At 48.7% G+C, this 15,475-nt stretch overlaps 1 protein-coding gene across 1 annotated transcript in view; it reads right to left on the bottom strand.

Moving 5' to 3' along the window:
- ZNF24 (zinc finger protein 24) overlaps window positions 1–13,769 on the bottom strand; it is a 49,063-nt gene extending 35,294 nt beyond the window's left edge. Inside the window, exon 1 of the mRNA XM_073212910.1 lies at window positions 13,390–13,769. The gene's annotated coding sequence lies outside the window, so the exon portion shown is untranslated. The remainder of the gene's footprint in view (window positions 1–13,389) is intronic.
- Window positions 13,770–15,475: the final 1,706 nt, after the last annotated feature.

Here is a 15,475-nt window from a genome sequence, read left to right on the forward strand (position 1 = left end):
GGCGGACCCTCAGGCCCCTCCTCCAAAAGCCATAAATCCCCGCCTCAAGCCTTTACGGCTGCGGGGAACGCTCAGGCCCCTCCTCCGACAGTCATAAACGCATTCACCATCCCTTCCATCAGTGCTGAAAGTTTTTAAGCAAAATTTCCCCGGGGTGGGCCACTCTTCCCCGAGCTATCGCAGTGCCATTGACCGTGATCGTCCCGCAAGGCCCTGACGCTCGGGGATGAGGAGGGAACTCTCCCCGCCTCAGGCCTTCACGGCTGCGGTGGACCCTCAGGGCCCTCCCCAAACAGCCATAAATCCCCGCCTCAAGCCTTTACGGGTGCGGCGGACGCTCAGGCCCCTCCTCCAACAGTCATAAATCCCCGCCTCAGGCCTTCACGGCTGCGGCCGACTCTCAGGCACCCCCCTCCAACAGCCATAAACGAGGTGACTCCTTTGTGGATGAGAACGCTCCCTTTCCCCCCCTCCTTCTGCTCCGTCCGCCGAAAACACTTAGCGCTAGGTACCTCGTGACTCCGGCACTCTGCCTTCTTAGGGAAGTCTGGGTGACGACCCACACTTCCCAAGAAATTCCGACTCGTATACGAGTTTCCGCAGACCACCAAGGATCATCGGGGACGCCCTTTGTCTCCTTGTGGTCTGCTTCCAGTCCGAGGATCTCCGTTCGTCTTCCCCTGTTTGTCTCCTTCTCTGTCCTTTAGCCATGGGAGCCTCCTCATCCCTCCCTGAAGGTTCACCTCTTGAATGCCTGCTTAAGCATCTGGCTACCCTCTCCCTGATGCCTGATATAAAACCAAAACTTCTCCGTAAATATTGCTCCCAAGATTGGCCGACATACCCCCTAGACAATAAAAACCAATGGCCTGCAGGGGGAACTCTTGATCCTAACATCACTCGCGATCTTTTTAACTACTGCCAGCGCCTGAAAAAATGGAAGGAGATTCCCTATATGGAAGCTTTCCGCCTCCTCCTCTCCCCGCCCCCTCCCAAGTTCTCCTAGCCTGCAAGCCGCCGCCCCCGCAGAAGCCTCCTGTTCACTCCCTTCCCCTTCTTCTCCTACAACAGCCCTTCTCCCTTCCTCCCCAACCATCTCCTCCCCCATCTCACCTCCTCCACCTTCATTCCCTGCAGATTAAGCCTGAGCCTTTCAGCCCCCCTTTAACTAGGTCCCAAGAGCCTCCTCCCTCTTTGCCCTCATCACCTGTTTCTCCCCTGTTAGGGACCGCCTTTGTCTTCTCACATGTTTGTAGGGAGAATGGGAAAGCACCTTCCCCCATGTCTGAACGCAGCATGGGAAGGCACAAGCTAGAGAACAACCGGTGCAGTCCTTAGAAGTTATCTGTCCACAAAAACATATCTTGCCAAGACTCCTCACTCTGAAAATAGGGAGACCTTAAAGATGTGTAGAAACACCGCCCCTGCTTCTAAATATGCCCTTCCCCCACTTGCAGATGTGGCAGGAATGGAGAACAAAGGACATTCTGTTTACGTATTCCATAAGCAATTAACTAGAGCCCTGCTGCAGCTCAGTTAGTAGAGCATGGGACTCTTAATTCAAAGTCATGAGTTCAAGCCCAACTAGAGCGGCAGAAGTAAGCAGCTGGGCTGCTAGCTGGCGACATGTGGGTTCGATTCTTTCTTTATTTTCTTTGCCCCCCTTCTGCACTTCAGGACCTGCTCGACTAGGCACGGCTAGACCGCGTCACTCCCCCACAGACTGAGCCAGAACCCTTCAGTCCCCCTCAGACTCAGTCCCAAGAGCCTCCCAAAATTATCGCCCCCCTCCGGGAGGTAGCAGGATCCGAAGGCAGCGTGCGCGTTCACATCCCTTTCTCCTTAAGAGATTTAGCCCAACTAGAGAAACGCCTAAGTTCCTTTTCCACTGATCCCATGACATACATCAGGGAGTTTCAGTAGACCCTCCAGTCTTACAGCCTCACACATCATGACATTTTCATGCTCCTGGCCAATACTCTCCTCCCTGAAGAGCGTAGACGAGTTTAGGACTTCGCCCAAATGCAGGCTACTGAAACCCACAGGACTGACCCCACTTATCCCCCTGGCCCCACTGCTGTCCCCGAACAAGACCCACACTGAAATAATAACACCGCCATGAGTCTCCGCTCTTGAGATATTTTTGCCTCCTGCTTAATAGCAGGTCTGAAAAAGGGCAGCTTGTAAAGTAGTCAATTTTCAAAAGCTCCAAGACATAATTCAAAAGAGAGATGAAATCCCCTCCGAGTTCTTAGACAGACTCACTCAAGCCCTATTACAGTATACCAGCCTGGACCCAGAAACACCTGAAGGAAGACATGTCCTTATGACATACTTCCTAGCTCAAGGCTACCCCGACATTAAAGCTAAACTCAAAAAGTTAGAACAGGGCACCGCTACCCCACAGACTGAGATCCTAACAGTGGCCTTTAAAGTCTTCCATAAGCGGGAGGAGGAGAAAGAATGCCGTAAACAAAAGGCTGATCAGGCCAATTTCCAGATGTTGGCCCAGCTGATAAAACCACAAACTGGGCGCCCCTCTACAAACAAGCCCCCCCAAGAGCTTGTTTCAAGTGCAGAAAAGAGGGACATTGGTCAAGGGCGTGCCCCTCCCCCAGATCTCCTACCACCCCATGCCCCAGATGCCACAAAAAGGGCCACTGCGGGTCTGATTGCCCAACCACCCAAAGGGGAGGCTGGACGAACAACCCCCATCCTAAGCCCGCTGTAGTGGGGCTGGCAGAAGAAGATTGATGGGGCCTGGGGGCTTCTCGCCCGACCATTTCCATCACCAAACAGGAGCCCAGGGTTACTCTAACAGTAGACGGTCACCCCATCTCCTTCCTCCTAGATACAGGAGCCACCTTCTCAGTCTTGTGAGAATACCGGGGCCCTACCACGCCAGCCATTACTCCTATAGTCAGAGTAGGAGGTAAAGAGATTTTCCCATTAAACCCCCCACCCACCCTTTTATGCACAATCCAAGACAATCCCATACCTTTCTCCCACTCCTTCCTGGTTATGCCCCAGTGTCCCATCCCTTTACTAAGACGAGACATGCTTTCCCTCCTCCACGTTTCCATAACTATATCCACTCCCACAGCCCCCAGTACTCCCTTTCTGATGGCCCTCATGGCCGATGACCCAACTCTACCCAATGAGAACTCCAGTTCTGCCCTCATACACCCTGTAAATCCCAAAGTTTGGGACATTACAAGCCCCTCCGTGGCCCTATGTCCCCCTGCCTCTATCAAATTACGTGACCCCTCTCAGTATATCTGTCAGGCCCAATACCCCCTAACCACTTTAGCCCTCATAGGCCTCCAACCCATCATTCAAGCAGACCCACTCACTCCCCATTTAATACCCCCATATTAGCTGTTAAAAAAACCAACGGATCTTTCCGCCTTGTCCAAGACCTTCGCCTCATCAACATAGCCATTGTCCCTATCCATCCCTTAGTTCCAAATCCATACAGCCTCAGCATCCCACTTCTCAGTCCTAGATCTCAAGGACCCATTTTTCTATCCCTCTAGACCCCTGCTCCCAAGATTTTTTCATCTTCACCTGGACGGATCCATACACAAGACATTCTAAACAACTCACTTGGTCAGTTTTGCCACAAAGCTTCCGAGATAGTCCCCATATTTTTAGACAGGTCCTAGCTCAGGACCTCAAACAGTTTAATCATGATCACTCCAAGTCCACCTTATAAGACATAGACAATCTTCTACTCTGCAGTCTCTCGTGGGAACAGTCTCAACTTGACACTGCCTCCCTACTTACTTTCTAGCTTCCAGAAGTTACCGAGTATCCCCCGTCAAAGCTCAAATCTCTTCCCCTCCTTTCACTTACCTCAGATTCCTTCTATCTCAACAAAGAAAGTCCATTACCTTAGACAGAAAATGGCTCCTCTCTGACCTGCCCATTCCCAAAACCAAGACAAAAATCCTTTCCTTTCTAGGCCCTTTCTAAGCCTAGCTAGATATTTTAGAACGTAGATCCCTAACTTCTCCCTGCACCCTTTTGGCAAGACCCCTATATAACCTCAGCAAGAGCCCCCTAAAAAACCATTATCCTCCTCACCCCGACACTCCTTCATTAAGCTCTGTCAAGCCCTTGTGGAAGCCCCAGCTCTCCATCTTCCTGATTTGTCGAAGCCCTTCTCATTATACATTCATGAGAGGTCCAGTCAAGCTCTCAGAGTCCTAGGCCAATATTATGGCCCATCCTTTGCCCCCCAGTAGCTTATCTCTCCAAGCAATTAGACCCCACAGTTCGGGGATGAGCCCCCTGCCTACGAGCATTAGCCGCTAGACAGCTCTTGCAGGAAGAAGCTCATAAACTGACATTCAGGGCGCCCCTTACCATTCTGTCCCCACATCACCTAAAAGATCTCTTAACTTACAAAAGTTTACAGACTCTCCCTCCCTTCAGACTCCTGACCTTACTGTCCTCTTTCCTCCAAAATCCCATTCACCCCCTTTGCCATCCATACCCGAATCATGACTTTTTCCTCCTTTACTGCTCTCTCACTTTTTTTCCTCATTCCTATTGTCTTCCCCACCACCCCAGCCTCCTTTGTATGGCGATTCAAAGTCAGAGAGACTTACACACAGCATCAAACAAAAGTTACTGCCCTCATTGCCACACCAGACTGCCCTCTGAAAAGCTGCTCTGAGCCTTTATACCTCCACTTTCCTCCCTCCACCGAAGTGTTCACTAGCAGCTCCCCTTATTCTCCCTACCTCTGCTTCCTCTATGACCAAAAACAAGCCTATTGCAGGTGATGGCCAGACACCTACGGGAGATGTCCCTACTAGTCTTGCGCCATTCACTACATAGGTAACTTCCAGTACCCACAGTATTACTCCTCCAACCATGTCATGAAATATCCCAACAGCTCATTCTCCTTATCAATCCCAGATCCCTGGGACTCTCGATGGGCTGCCAGAGTCACAGCCTCAGTTTACTACGGGGAGTCCTCGACCCCCCACAGTACCCTTCATATCTCTCGAAAGTATGTTCCCTCTCATTCCCAGATCTCTCAAGTTGCATCAGATAGCAGACATTCCGAAAAAGTCATTATCCAAACTCTTGACGGCGCCTCTTCATCTTCTTATCCCCACCCCTCTTCCCATTTCTCCTACTCTTCATTACAGCTCATTCAGGACACCACCATCTTTCTCAACCACACCCTTAACACAGCCAATTGTTTCTTGTGCGCATCACTACAGCGCCCACTGCTGGCCGCCGTGCCCCTTAATATTTCTAACTACTCCTTCCATGCAGAAAGACAACCCCTCTGCCCCCTGGCAGACATACCCCTATGGGAACCAGAATACACAGATAATCTCACCATCCACCACTGTGTAGGCCCAACTCCACCCCCCTCCAGCGCACTTCACTGCCTCTCTATCTACACCCCTACCTCCAGCTCTAAGAATTTTACGCAACCGGGACACTTCTTTTAGTGTAATAGTCTTTTAAACTCACTGCCTCTCAACTCCGATACACCCTGCATTCTCGTCACCCTAATCCCACAGTTAACACTTTACAGCATGGCAGAATTTCTTGAGCTCCAACCTCCCTTGCCCTCGCGCACAAAAAGAGCTGCTTTCCTTCCCATCATGGTCAGTAGCTCTTTGATCACCTCAGCCATTGGGGCAGAGTTTTCGGGAGAAGCCTTGGGTCACTCTCTATAGGCAGTTAGAGATCTCAACGCCAAACTTGAGGGAGCCCTGACATCCACTGCCGATTCTCTAGCCTCTCTCCAAAGACAGGTCACTTTGCTAGCTAAAGTCACCCTTCAAAACCGGCGGGCCCTAGATCTGCTTACAGCCGAGAAGGGCGGCACCTGCGTCTTCCTCTGGGAAGAGTGCTGCTATTACATCAACGAATCCGGCATTGTAGAAACTGACATTACCAAACTCACCGACCTTGCCTCCAGTCTCCACTCTGCTTCCAATTCCAACCCATTCTCTTCAATACTAACAAACCCCCTCCTCACCTAGCTCTGGCCCATTGCAGGCCCCATAATAATCATTCTTCTCGCCTGTCTCTTCTTACCCTGTATAATAAAGTTCATCAAATCCCAAGTCGGAAAAATCTCTAATCAAGCTTTCAACCAGCTTTTACTCAGGAACTACCAGCTTCTGGCCACAGAAGATCCCTCACCCTCACGTGACCTCCTCACCACACGCTGAGATGCACCCCTCTCTCCACTGGAAACTGTTCCTGGAAACAATAGGTGCAGACGCCTGGCTCCTGACACCCATATCCTCTTGGCCAACCTGTGGTTACAGGGAACCTTCATTGATTTCCAAACCTGAAGAAGTCCACATCTACTCGTCCTTACTGCGGGGAGTCCTATCAACCCTTTCCTCCCAATCCTCAAGCCCTCACTCCCTTCTCCGCCCCTGTTCAGCAGGAAGCAGCCAGAGAGAAAGCAACGTCCACAAACCCATAGAGGAGAAAGGGGGGAATGAAGGGTCCCCACCAGTAAGATGGCAAACTTCCGGCTTCTCTTCGGGGTCCTCAGTTCCCGCCGGCGCCACCTGAAGCCCAATCACCTCTTGCCCCCCTCCCAATCCCAGCACCTAGCCAACAGTCAGCAGCCCCGTAGAAGTGACACCTCAATCAATTCATGCCCCTTCCTATATAACCCAGCACCTTTCCCTAATAAAGCGGAACTCTCTGTTGAATTGCTGCTATGTGTCGCTCCTTTCCTTTCACTCTGGGCAGAGGTAGAGATGATAGTGCTTGAATTACTGCTGGGAGAATAAGCCAGGTAATAAACCTTTTCACCCCAAAGAAATGTTCTACTGTCATTCCTTTGGTCACACTGTATCCATAGTGAACTTGCAGGGGCCTGAAACCAATTGGCAAGACAATAGGTGAAATCAGCAGGGATCATTGTTTACCAAGGAAAAGACATGCTGCTCTTATGGGAGGGGTGCTTCAGGGGGCTGTGCCTATGAATGGGAAGACAGTGGACTGTCCCACAATGGGTATGTGGTCTGAGGTGACTTGCCTCCTAGAGGACTGGGCCACACCCCAGGACTGAAGGCAAGGGGAGGTGACACCTGAGGCAGTAGGGCTATAGCCCTTGGTATAGTAAGTAGGTCTTTTGAGAGACAGAGTGCCTGTGAGGCAGCAGGGACTGTGGGTTGGCTGCTTCTCACAGTATTAAAAAAGTCTACAGAAGAGAAGGACACACTCCTGAAAAAGACCCAAGAAACTGCAGCATGAGAACACAAGCTGCAAACCTCTGTGGATTCCCTGAAGAAGGAAATGGCATTGATATGAGAGGAGGCAGCATGAGAATGCCAGCAGCAAGGTGCTGTTGAAGAGGTAAAAGATTCCTTACAGAACGAGATGGCAGCGCTGCCAGGTGCTCTGAAGGAGGAAAAGGTCATCAAGGAAAAAGACAAATCCTGAGGGAAACACGGGTGGAGGTGATACAAGAATGCCAGCTGAGAAGCATTGAGGTGAAGGTAAAAGAGCTGCTGAAGACTGAGCTAGCATTACTGCGAGGCACGGTAGAAAAAGTAAATGTTGTAGCAGAGGAGGCACTCGAGGGAGGGGAAAGAAAGGTGCCATCAGCCCCAGAAATGGCGTTGCTGGGGAAGGATGAAGGGGTGGTGCCGGAGGCACTGACCCCTCCTGTATTGAAAGTATGCCCAGTGGTTGTAAAGAAAATAAAGACACAGCATCCAAGAGCTCTCCAAGGAGAGGAGTAGCCCCCTACACAGGTCATGAAGCACTCTATGCTCTGCCCCTATACTCAGGCTGAGCTGGTGGATTTGGACTCCCAGTTCAGGCAGAAGCCCTCGGAGTCAATATCAGCTTGGCTCCTGTGTCTGTGGGACTTAGGGGTGGATGGAATTGTTCTGTCGGGATCAGAGATGGGAAAGCTGTCTTCCCTGACAGTGCAGCCTGCCTGAGGCAGTGATTACAAAATGCACATCAGACCCCAGAGAGTCACTTTTCCTCGATTGGCTTATGGCTGCACTTTGTGCTGTGTGGCCCAATTCAGGTGATCTACCATCCTCTCCTGTTAGATGGCAGACATATGGTCAGCTCCAACAGGTGTTATGAGAGCTAGGCATAAGAAATGCTATCTATAATCCAGAGAATTATAGCCCAGATGAAGAGATTTTCAGTACTGGGATGAAAAATATTATACTTCAAACAGCTGTCACATCTCTCTTTGGGTCTCTAGTGGCCATTCTTTCCCCTCACTTAGGGTATCCCATAAGTGAGGAGACACATGCAATAGCAGACTTAGGAGAGGCTGAAGCAATGACAGCTCAGAAAGAAAGAAAGTCAGCTACTCAGAAGAAGAATTTAAAGGGCCACATAAAGGTTACGAGGACCCAGATGTGTGTTGATGTAATACGGACAGGAGCAGATGGAAGAGAATTAGATGGTGAAAGGGTATCTTGCGGTGACCCTCCTTACCCCAGAAAAACTCAGGAGACACAGGCCCATGCAAGAGATTTTATTATATGAAAGAGAAAATGGCTGCCCCCAGAGAGAGGGAGCAGCAGCTCATGGGTGAGGAAGCATATTTTTAAGGAGTAGGGGTAGAGTGTGTTCTGCATTGGTGATTGGATCTTCAGGGGTGGGGGTCTTAGTGTGCCAGAATTTGCCTTCATTCCCATCTTTTTCTTTTCTTAATTGGGCCTCTGGGGAACTGGGCATAGAATCTCATTCTCTAGCTACTTCCTACTGGAAGGGGGCACAGATTCTGGGGTTAGCAAGGCCATTGCTGTAGAGTTGGGGAAAGGTGGGCATCTTGAGATGATTTGTGATGTCATCTAGCTGGTTTCGTTATTCTTCGTGAGAAGGCCTTGGTAGCCCTGGGGGAGTAACTGGTTAACAGTATGGTTAGAAATTTTCAAAATTTGATTTTGAATGAATTTTTGGAATAGGTTAATGAAGCAGGGAAGGAAAAGGAGAAGAAAAATAACAAAGGTAATAGGGGCTAGAAGGGGCAGGAGCCAATTGAAGGGGTAAGGGAACGGATTGTTAGGGTAGTTTTCTAGGAGTTTGGAGGCTTGTTCACGGAGGCGTTTTGCACCATCCTGGATGAGACCGAATTTGTTGGTGTGGAAGCAGTATTGTTCTTGGAGTAGGGCTCATATGCCACCTTATGCAGCTGTAAGGAGGTCCTGTTTGGGTTGTAGAGTAGATCACTGGAGGATTTGTAGTCTGTGGAGTTGAAAGTATAAGTGGTCCCTTTGGGATGGAGGAGAATCATGAAGAATGCATTTTTGAGGTCAAGGATGGAGAATTAAGTCGAAGAGGTGGGGATAGTGGATAATAAAGTATAGGGGTTAGGGACTACTGATTGGATTGGAAAAACAGCTGCACTGATAATTCTTAAATCTTGAATTAGCCTATAAGAGCCATTAGATTCTTTGATAGCCAATATCGGGGTGTTGTAAGGGGAATTGGCTGGTCATAGTAGCTCTTTGTGTAAAAGTTCCTAGATAATTGGCTGCAGGCCCAGTAAACTCTTGAGGAGCAGCAGGTACTGAGGTTGAGAGGGAAAAGAGGCAGGGTCTTTAAGTCTGGTAATTACTGGGGGGCAGGTGGTGATAGAGGGGGTGAGGGTATCCCAAACTACAGGGTTGACCAGATGGGGTGGCAGAGGAAAAGGAGAGGGAATTGGGTTTGCACAGCAGGTTGGAGGGCGAGTAAAAGTGGGATTGAAGGCGAGTCGTGGTTGAGGTGCAATCTGGGAGTGAAAGTAATGGAATTTCCAACCTTGTGTAATAGGTCTCTTCCCATAGGGGGATGGGACACTGGGGAATCACCAAAAAGGAGTGAGAGAGGGCAATGTCTCTAAAGATGCAGTGAAGCATGGGAGTTTGTAAAGGTTGATAAGGTGTGCCCTCTACCCCAACTATAGAGGACTGTGAGAGGGAGGTAGGTCCCCAAAACTCCTTCAGGACTGAGTATGTGTCCCCGGTGTCCAAAAGGAAAGAGATGGGCCTACACGCTACCACAATGGTTACCCTGGGCTCCTGTACAGTGATGGTAGTAGTCAGGTGAAGGAGTCCTGGGCCCCCTCTATCATCAGTTGCCAGACCCAGAAGGTCTATGTGTGGAGTGTTAGAGCTGGATGGCCTGGCACCTCTCAGTGTAAGAGGACAGTCAACAGCCCAGTGTCCCTCCTGATGGCACTTAGGGCATGGACTGGGGGGCTTCTGGGGATTTGGGCAGGCTCTAGCCCAATGACCCATTTGACCACATTTGAGGCATGGACCAGGAGGTCCTCCTGGCTGCTTCTTAGGAAGTGAGGATACCCGAGCACCAGTGGTTGAGATAGGTTGAAAGGACTTAGCCAACATTTGATATTTTTGTTTACAGGCTTTTTCATCTCTTCCATTATATACTTTGAAGGCCACTGCCAGGACTTCTGCCTGAGGAGTTAAAGGTCCCTTCTCTAGACATCTAAGTTTAGCCTTAATGTCAGGGGTAATATCTGGGGTCTCAGGGTCTAAGTTTGTATATTTTAAAAGAGCTTTGGTGAGGCAGTCTAGGAACATAGAGGGATTCTCATTTTTATCCTGAATAACCTCTTGGAGTTTTTCATAGTTAATGGCTTTATTGGCTGACTTCCTGAGACATGCCACAAGGCAGGTGATGAATTGATCTTGTCTGGTGACTTCCCCGGCTGTATTATAGTCCCAATTAGGGTCTCAGTCAGGAACCACCTCAGTACCAATTGGATGAGCTGAGTAGTTTGGTGAACCTCATTGGCATGAGTTCTAGCCTGTTCCCAGACTTGCCTCTGCTCCTCGGGCAAAAGTGTGTTGGATAGGATCATGTGAATATCATGAAAGGTAAGATCATATGACTGAGTTAGTTACTGGAACTCTTTTATGTAAGTAGCTGGGTTGGAGGTGAAAGAGCCTAATCTTATCTCAATTTGAGATAGGTCAGAGAGAGAGAAAGGGACCTGGACCTGGACAATGCCCTACATAATGGCTACTTCCCATAGTGGGGCTAGGATCTGGGTTTGAGAGCCAGTGACAGGAGGGCTTGGCACATGACTGAGTGAGGGAAGGGGAACTGGTTGTGGAAGAGCGGGCGGTGCTGCAGCTCCTGCAACAGCACTAGGGGAGCTGGGAGGGTTGGGATTTTGATCTTGCAGAAGAGGTTGTGGCGGGAGAGGAACTAGTGGTTGAGGGGGAGCTGTAGGGGTTTGAGATCAGTAGGGAGGAGGTTCATCAGCAGGGTCAAAGTCAGAGGACATGGTGGGAGTTGGTGGGTGGTGGAGTGAAGTTTTTTAGAGCCAGGAGGAGATGTTTAGGATTGCAAGGGAGAGAGAGAGCGGGCTTGGTTCAGAGGTAGGAGAAAGCCTGGATATATGGGATCTCTTTCCATTTGCCCATGAGCTCACAGAAGTTGTATAAGTCAGAGAATTTTAGGATCTAAAGAACCATTGGGAGGCCATTTAGACTGATTGTCCAAGGAATATTATGGCCAGATCTCATTACAGTAGCAAATAAGCTTAAAAGGTTTGAGGTCTGGAGTGAGGTGGAGGGGTTTTAGATTATTGAGTAAGCACCCTAGCGGTGAATCTGTGGGAATGGAGGGGCCAGATCCCATGGTGAGAATGAGACCATTCACAAGTCACTGAGGTGTCCCAGAGCAACTGAGAAGGTCGCAGAGAAGACCAGACACAGTTAGGGGGTCATCACCACCTCTGAGTGGTCCAGGTGAAAACACCGAGGTTTGACACCTGGTACTAGGATTTTGTTAGATGAGAAGGATAACAAACCCCAAGGGGTAGAGATTCTCACCGTGGGAAAAGGCAGAAGGTGAGGAAAGGTTGACTTGGGATCAACTGTGACTCTGAATGTTGTGGTTGGGGGTGCCCCTGTACCGGAGGAGCCCTTGGGGGTGCTGGACACTCAAAGGTCACTTCCCATGTTCCAAAGGGACATTTAAGTTGACCATGAAGAGGAGATTTACCAAATTGAAGGCTGGTGTTGGGCGAGAAGATGAGCGACCGGGGAAATGGATGGTGAGCCTGTGAAGGAGGATCAGGTAGTGAGGGTTCCCAAAGCAACTCAGATTCTGGGAGGAAGAGCAAAGTCAATGGGAAAACCTCATCCGAAGTCACAGCACCAATGAAAGGGCATCTCACAGCGACCCTCCTTACCCCAGAATGACTCAGCAGACATGGACCCACGCAAGAGATTTTGTTATCTGAAAGAGAAAATGGCTGACCCCCAGAGAGAGGGAGCAGCAGCTCATGGGTGAGGAAGCATGTTTTTAAGGAGTAGGGGTAGGGTGTGTTCTGCATTAGTGATTGGATCTTAAGGGGTGGGCAACCATCTGGTCATTGGTGATTGGATCTTAAGGGATGGGTGACCATCTGGATGGTGGTGATTGGATCTTGAGGGGTGGGGGTCTTAGCATGCCAGAATTTGCTTTCAGATGGGAAGTCAAATAGGATCTTACTAGAGCTATGGTAACAACTGAAACCAGAGCAGCAGGTCCAGACACTAAGACCACAGAGGCAGAGGTCAGAGACAGAGCCACAAGTCTGGCTTATGTGATTGCAAGACTTCCTGCTGGAGAGCAAGCCAACCTCACTTGAGCCCACACAGGAAGATTATTAGGGAACATGGTTTGGCTGAGGGGGAGGTCGAGGTACCTGCCCTGAGGGACCAGGGGGGGATCGGAGGCCACATGTTGAAATAGCTATCCATTGGTCCCCAGTGAACATACAATGTGTCCTGGCTCTGGTGGACATAGAGGCTGAATGTTCACTGATTCATGGTAACCCTGAGTGGTTCCCCAGGACCCCCACTATCATAGATGAATATGGGGGAAGGCTATCAGAGTGAAGCAAGCCCAAATCCCTTTGGGAATAGGGCATCTATTCCCAAAAGAGTATATTGGCTATATATCTCCTATATCTGAGTATATTTTGGGGACTGATATCCTGCAGGGTCTATGGTTGCAGACCACTGCAGATGAGTTCAGACTGAGAGTACATGTGGTAAAGGCAGTTCTGAGGGGACATGATAGGCACCCGCCAATAGCTTTGCCTGTGCCTCAGGGGGTGATTAATACCAAACAATAGAAACTGCCTGGAGGGGATAAAGAGATTAGAGAAACTCTCCAGGTGCTGGAAAAGGTGGGTATTACAAAGTCCACCCATAGATCTTTCAATTCCTCAGTGTGGCCAGTAAAAAATCCAGATGGCTCCTGGCATATGACAGTTATAGATAAATTGAATTGAATAAAAGTCATACCTGTGCATGGAGTCAGAGAATTGAATAAAGTCATACCCCTGTGCATGCTATTGTCCCCTCTATGGCAGGCCTGATGGATACACTCAGTCATGAATTAGTAACATACCATTATGTGGTAGATCTTGCTAATGCGTTCTTTTCCATTGGCATTGAGCAGGAAAGAGGAACTGTTTGCCTTCATGTGGGAAGGATGGCAATGGACTTTCACTGTCCTTCCGCAGGACTACCTCTGTAGGATCTGAAGAATCAAAAGTTAGCATAAGTACAGCCATCTTAAAGGCTTAAATACCACCCCCTAACCTAGAAGGAGGAAAATTATTAGAATCTTGAAAAACAAGTTAGTCAGCCAGTGTTAAATGTAGTGACCTTTAATTAGCTGACCTCAAATCAGTTAATCATACACACCAAGCTTATCTTGCTAGAACCACCCTAAACATTCCGAAGGTAATCTTATCTAACCAGACCCCATGATGTGGCCCCAGGCAAAGATTTATGTGTCTATGAAAAAACACTGTATTGTGATTGTGGAAAATGTTGCCCCCTTTGAAAATGCTATAAAACCTTCTGGCTTTGTGTGCTCAGGGTCCTTGTTGAGACCTGCTGCATCGGGCTAACTTGGACCCCAGCTAGCTGGTTCCTGAATAAATTCCTCTTGCTTATTGCATCAAGAGATGCCTTTCGTGAGTGATTTGGGGCAGCGTCCTCCTCTGGGAGAATCCAACATTTGGGGGCTCGTCCGGGATCATGCGCTCACCCCGCTTCACTCCCGAAGTCGCTCTTGGAGGAAGAGGTAAGATTAGTGGCGCCTTGGTTTGTCTGTGTTCTGTTTTCTGTTTTTCAGTGAGACCGGTCAGAATTCTGAAAGGGGGTACCCACTGTCTGGCAGCTGTCCCGATCCTGTAAAGGGGTCGAGACTGCGGTCGGTAGACGTACTAGGAGCACCGCAGGCTGCAACCCTGGGGGACGCCTCGGGGAGGTTGGGAGGCCAGGGACACCTGGTAGCCTCCCGTCTGTTTTTCCAGCAAGGTGAATCTGATGAGATAGGGTTGATTTTCAGGCGCCAGGAATATCAACCCTCTGATTCCTTTCGGTTTCTGTTTGAAAATCTGAGAAAAAACAAAAAGCGGCCGCTGTGTGTCTAATCTCTGTGTGTCTGTTTTTTGTGTCTTTCACGTGCCTAATAATTGTTATACTGACAATGAGACAGACTCAGACAACCCCCTAAGTGTGTAAATGAATATATCTTTCTACCTCCGGATGGTATTAATGAAATTAATTTAAAGACAAGCGCTTGTGAAAATTGAGTATTCTAAAACTTCCAGAAAACCTGATAAAAAAGTGTTAAGCATTAATGCTAATTTGAGTTTGCCTAAGGCGGGCATGTCTTGGTAGTTGTCGGCTGCCTGAGTTTACCTAGAGTCATTTGAGTCATGTTATCTGCTAAATCTTTTAAGAATAGAATGCTTAGAAGCTTGGCTTTGTCTAGTGTTCAGTGGGGGTCTTGTGAGTAGGCTAGCTTAGTTGTTGCAGGTAGGTGAGCTGAATAAGTGTGGCAAGTGAACACCTTTTTAATTGTGTGTTGCAGTGTGTATGCCTACCTGCAGCCTGAGAATCTTTGTAGTAACTTAAAGCCTTAGAGTTTTGTTAAGTTGAGAAGATGTGCTCTGTGTTTGCTGGGAGATTGTGCTGTGAAGCTCATGGTTGCAGAAATTGTAGAATGTGTTCATAAGTTTGTCAGTCTAGGGAATGTTGGTTTGACAGTTTGCAGTGTCCTGCTTCTCAGTGTTCACTGGAAGTTGAAGTTTCTAATAGTTTTGAGTTCTGGTTAGAACTGCTTAAGGTGATAGAGAGGGCATTTCTCTATGCTGGAAGATGTATGTTTTGATGAGAGAAAGTGTAAAGAACGGAAATTCGTTTTGTTGAAAGTAAAAAAGAGTGATTGTTCTGAAGTGCAGCTATTTGTTTAAAGAGAGAGAACACTGAATGTAAAAAGAAAGTTGTGGAAGGCTTGTGGAAGAGTTAGTATAGTCATGCTATGTGAAATTGAAGCGAGTAAGTCTTGGTATCGAGTGCACAGCAAAATTAGAATCTCGTTTCCAGTTAAACAGTTTTCTTTAACTGTTAGTCTGCTCTTAATGTTGAAAGATCAAAGCAGTTTCTCATGCTTAAAGTCTCAGTGAGTTGCCAGAATA

Source organism: Manis javanica, chromosome 9 (assembly GCF_040802235.1).
Source record: "Manis javanica isolate MJ-LG chromosome 9, MJ_LKY, whole genome shotgun sequence".
Classification (NCBI taxonomy): Eukaryota; Metazoa; Chordata; class Mammalia; order Pholidota; family Manidae; genus Manis; species Manis javanica.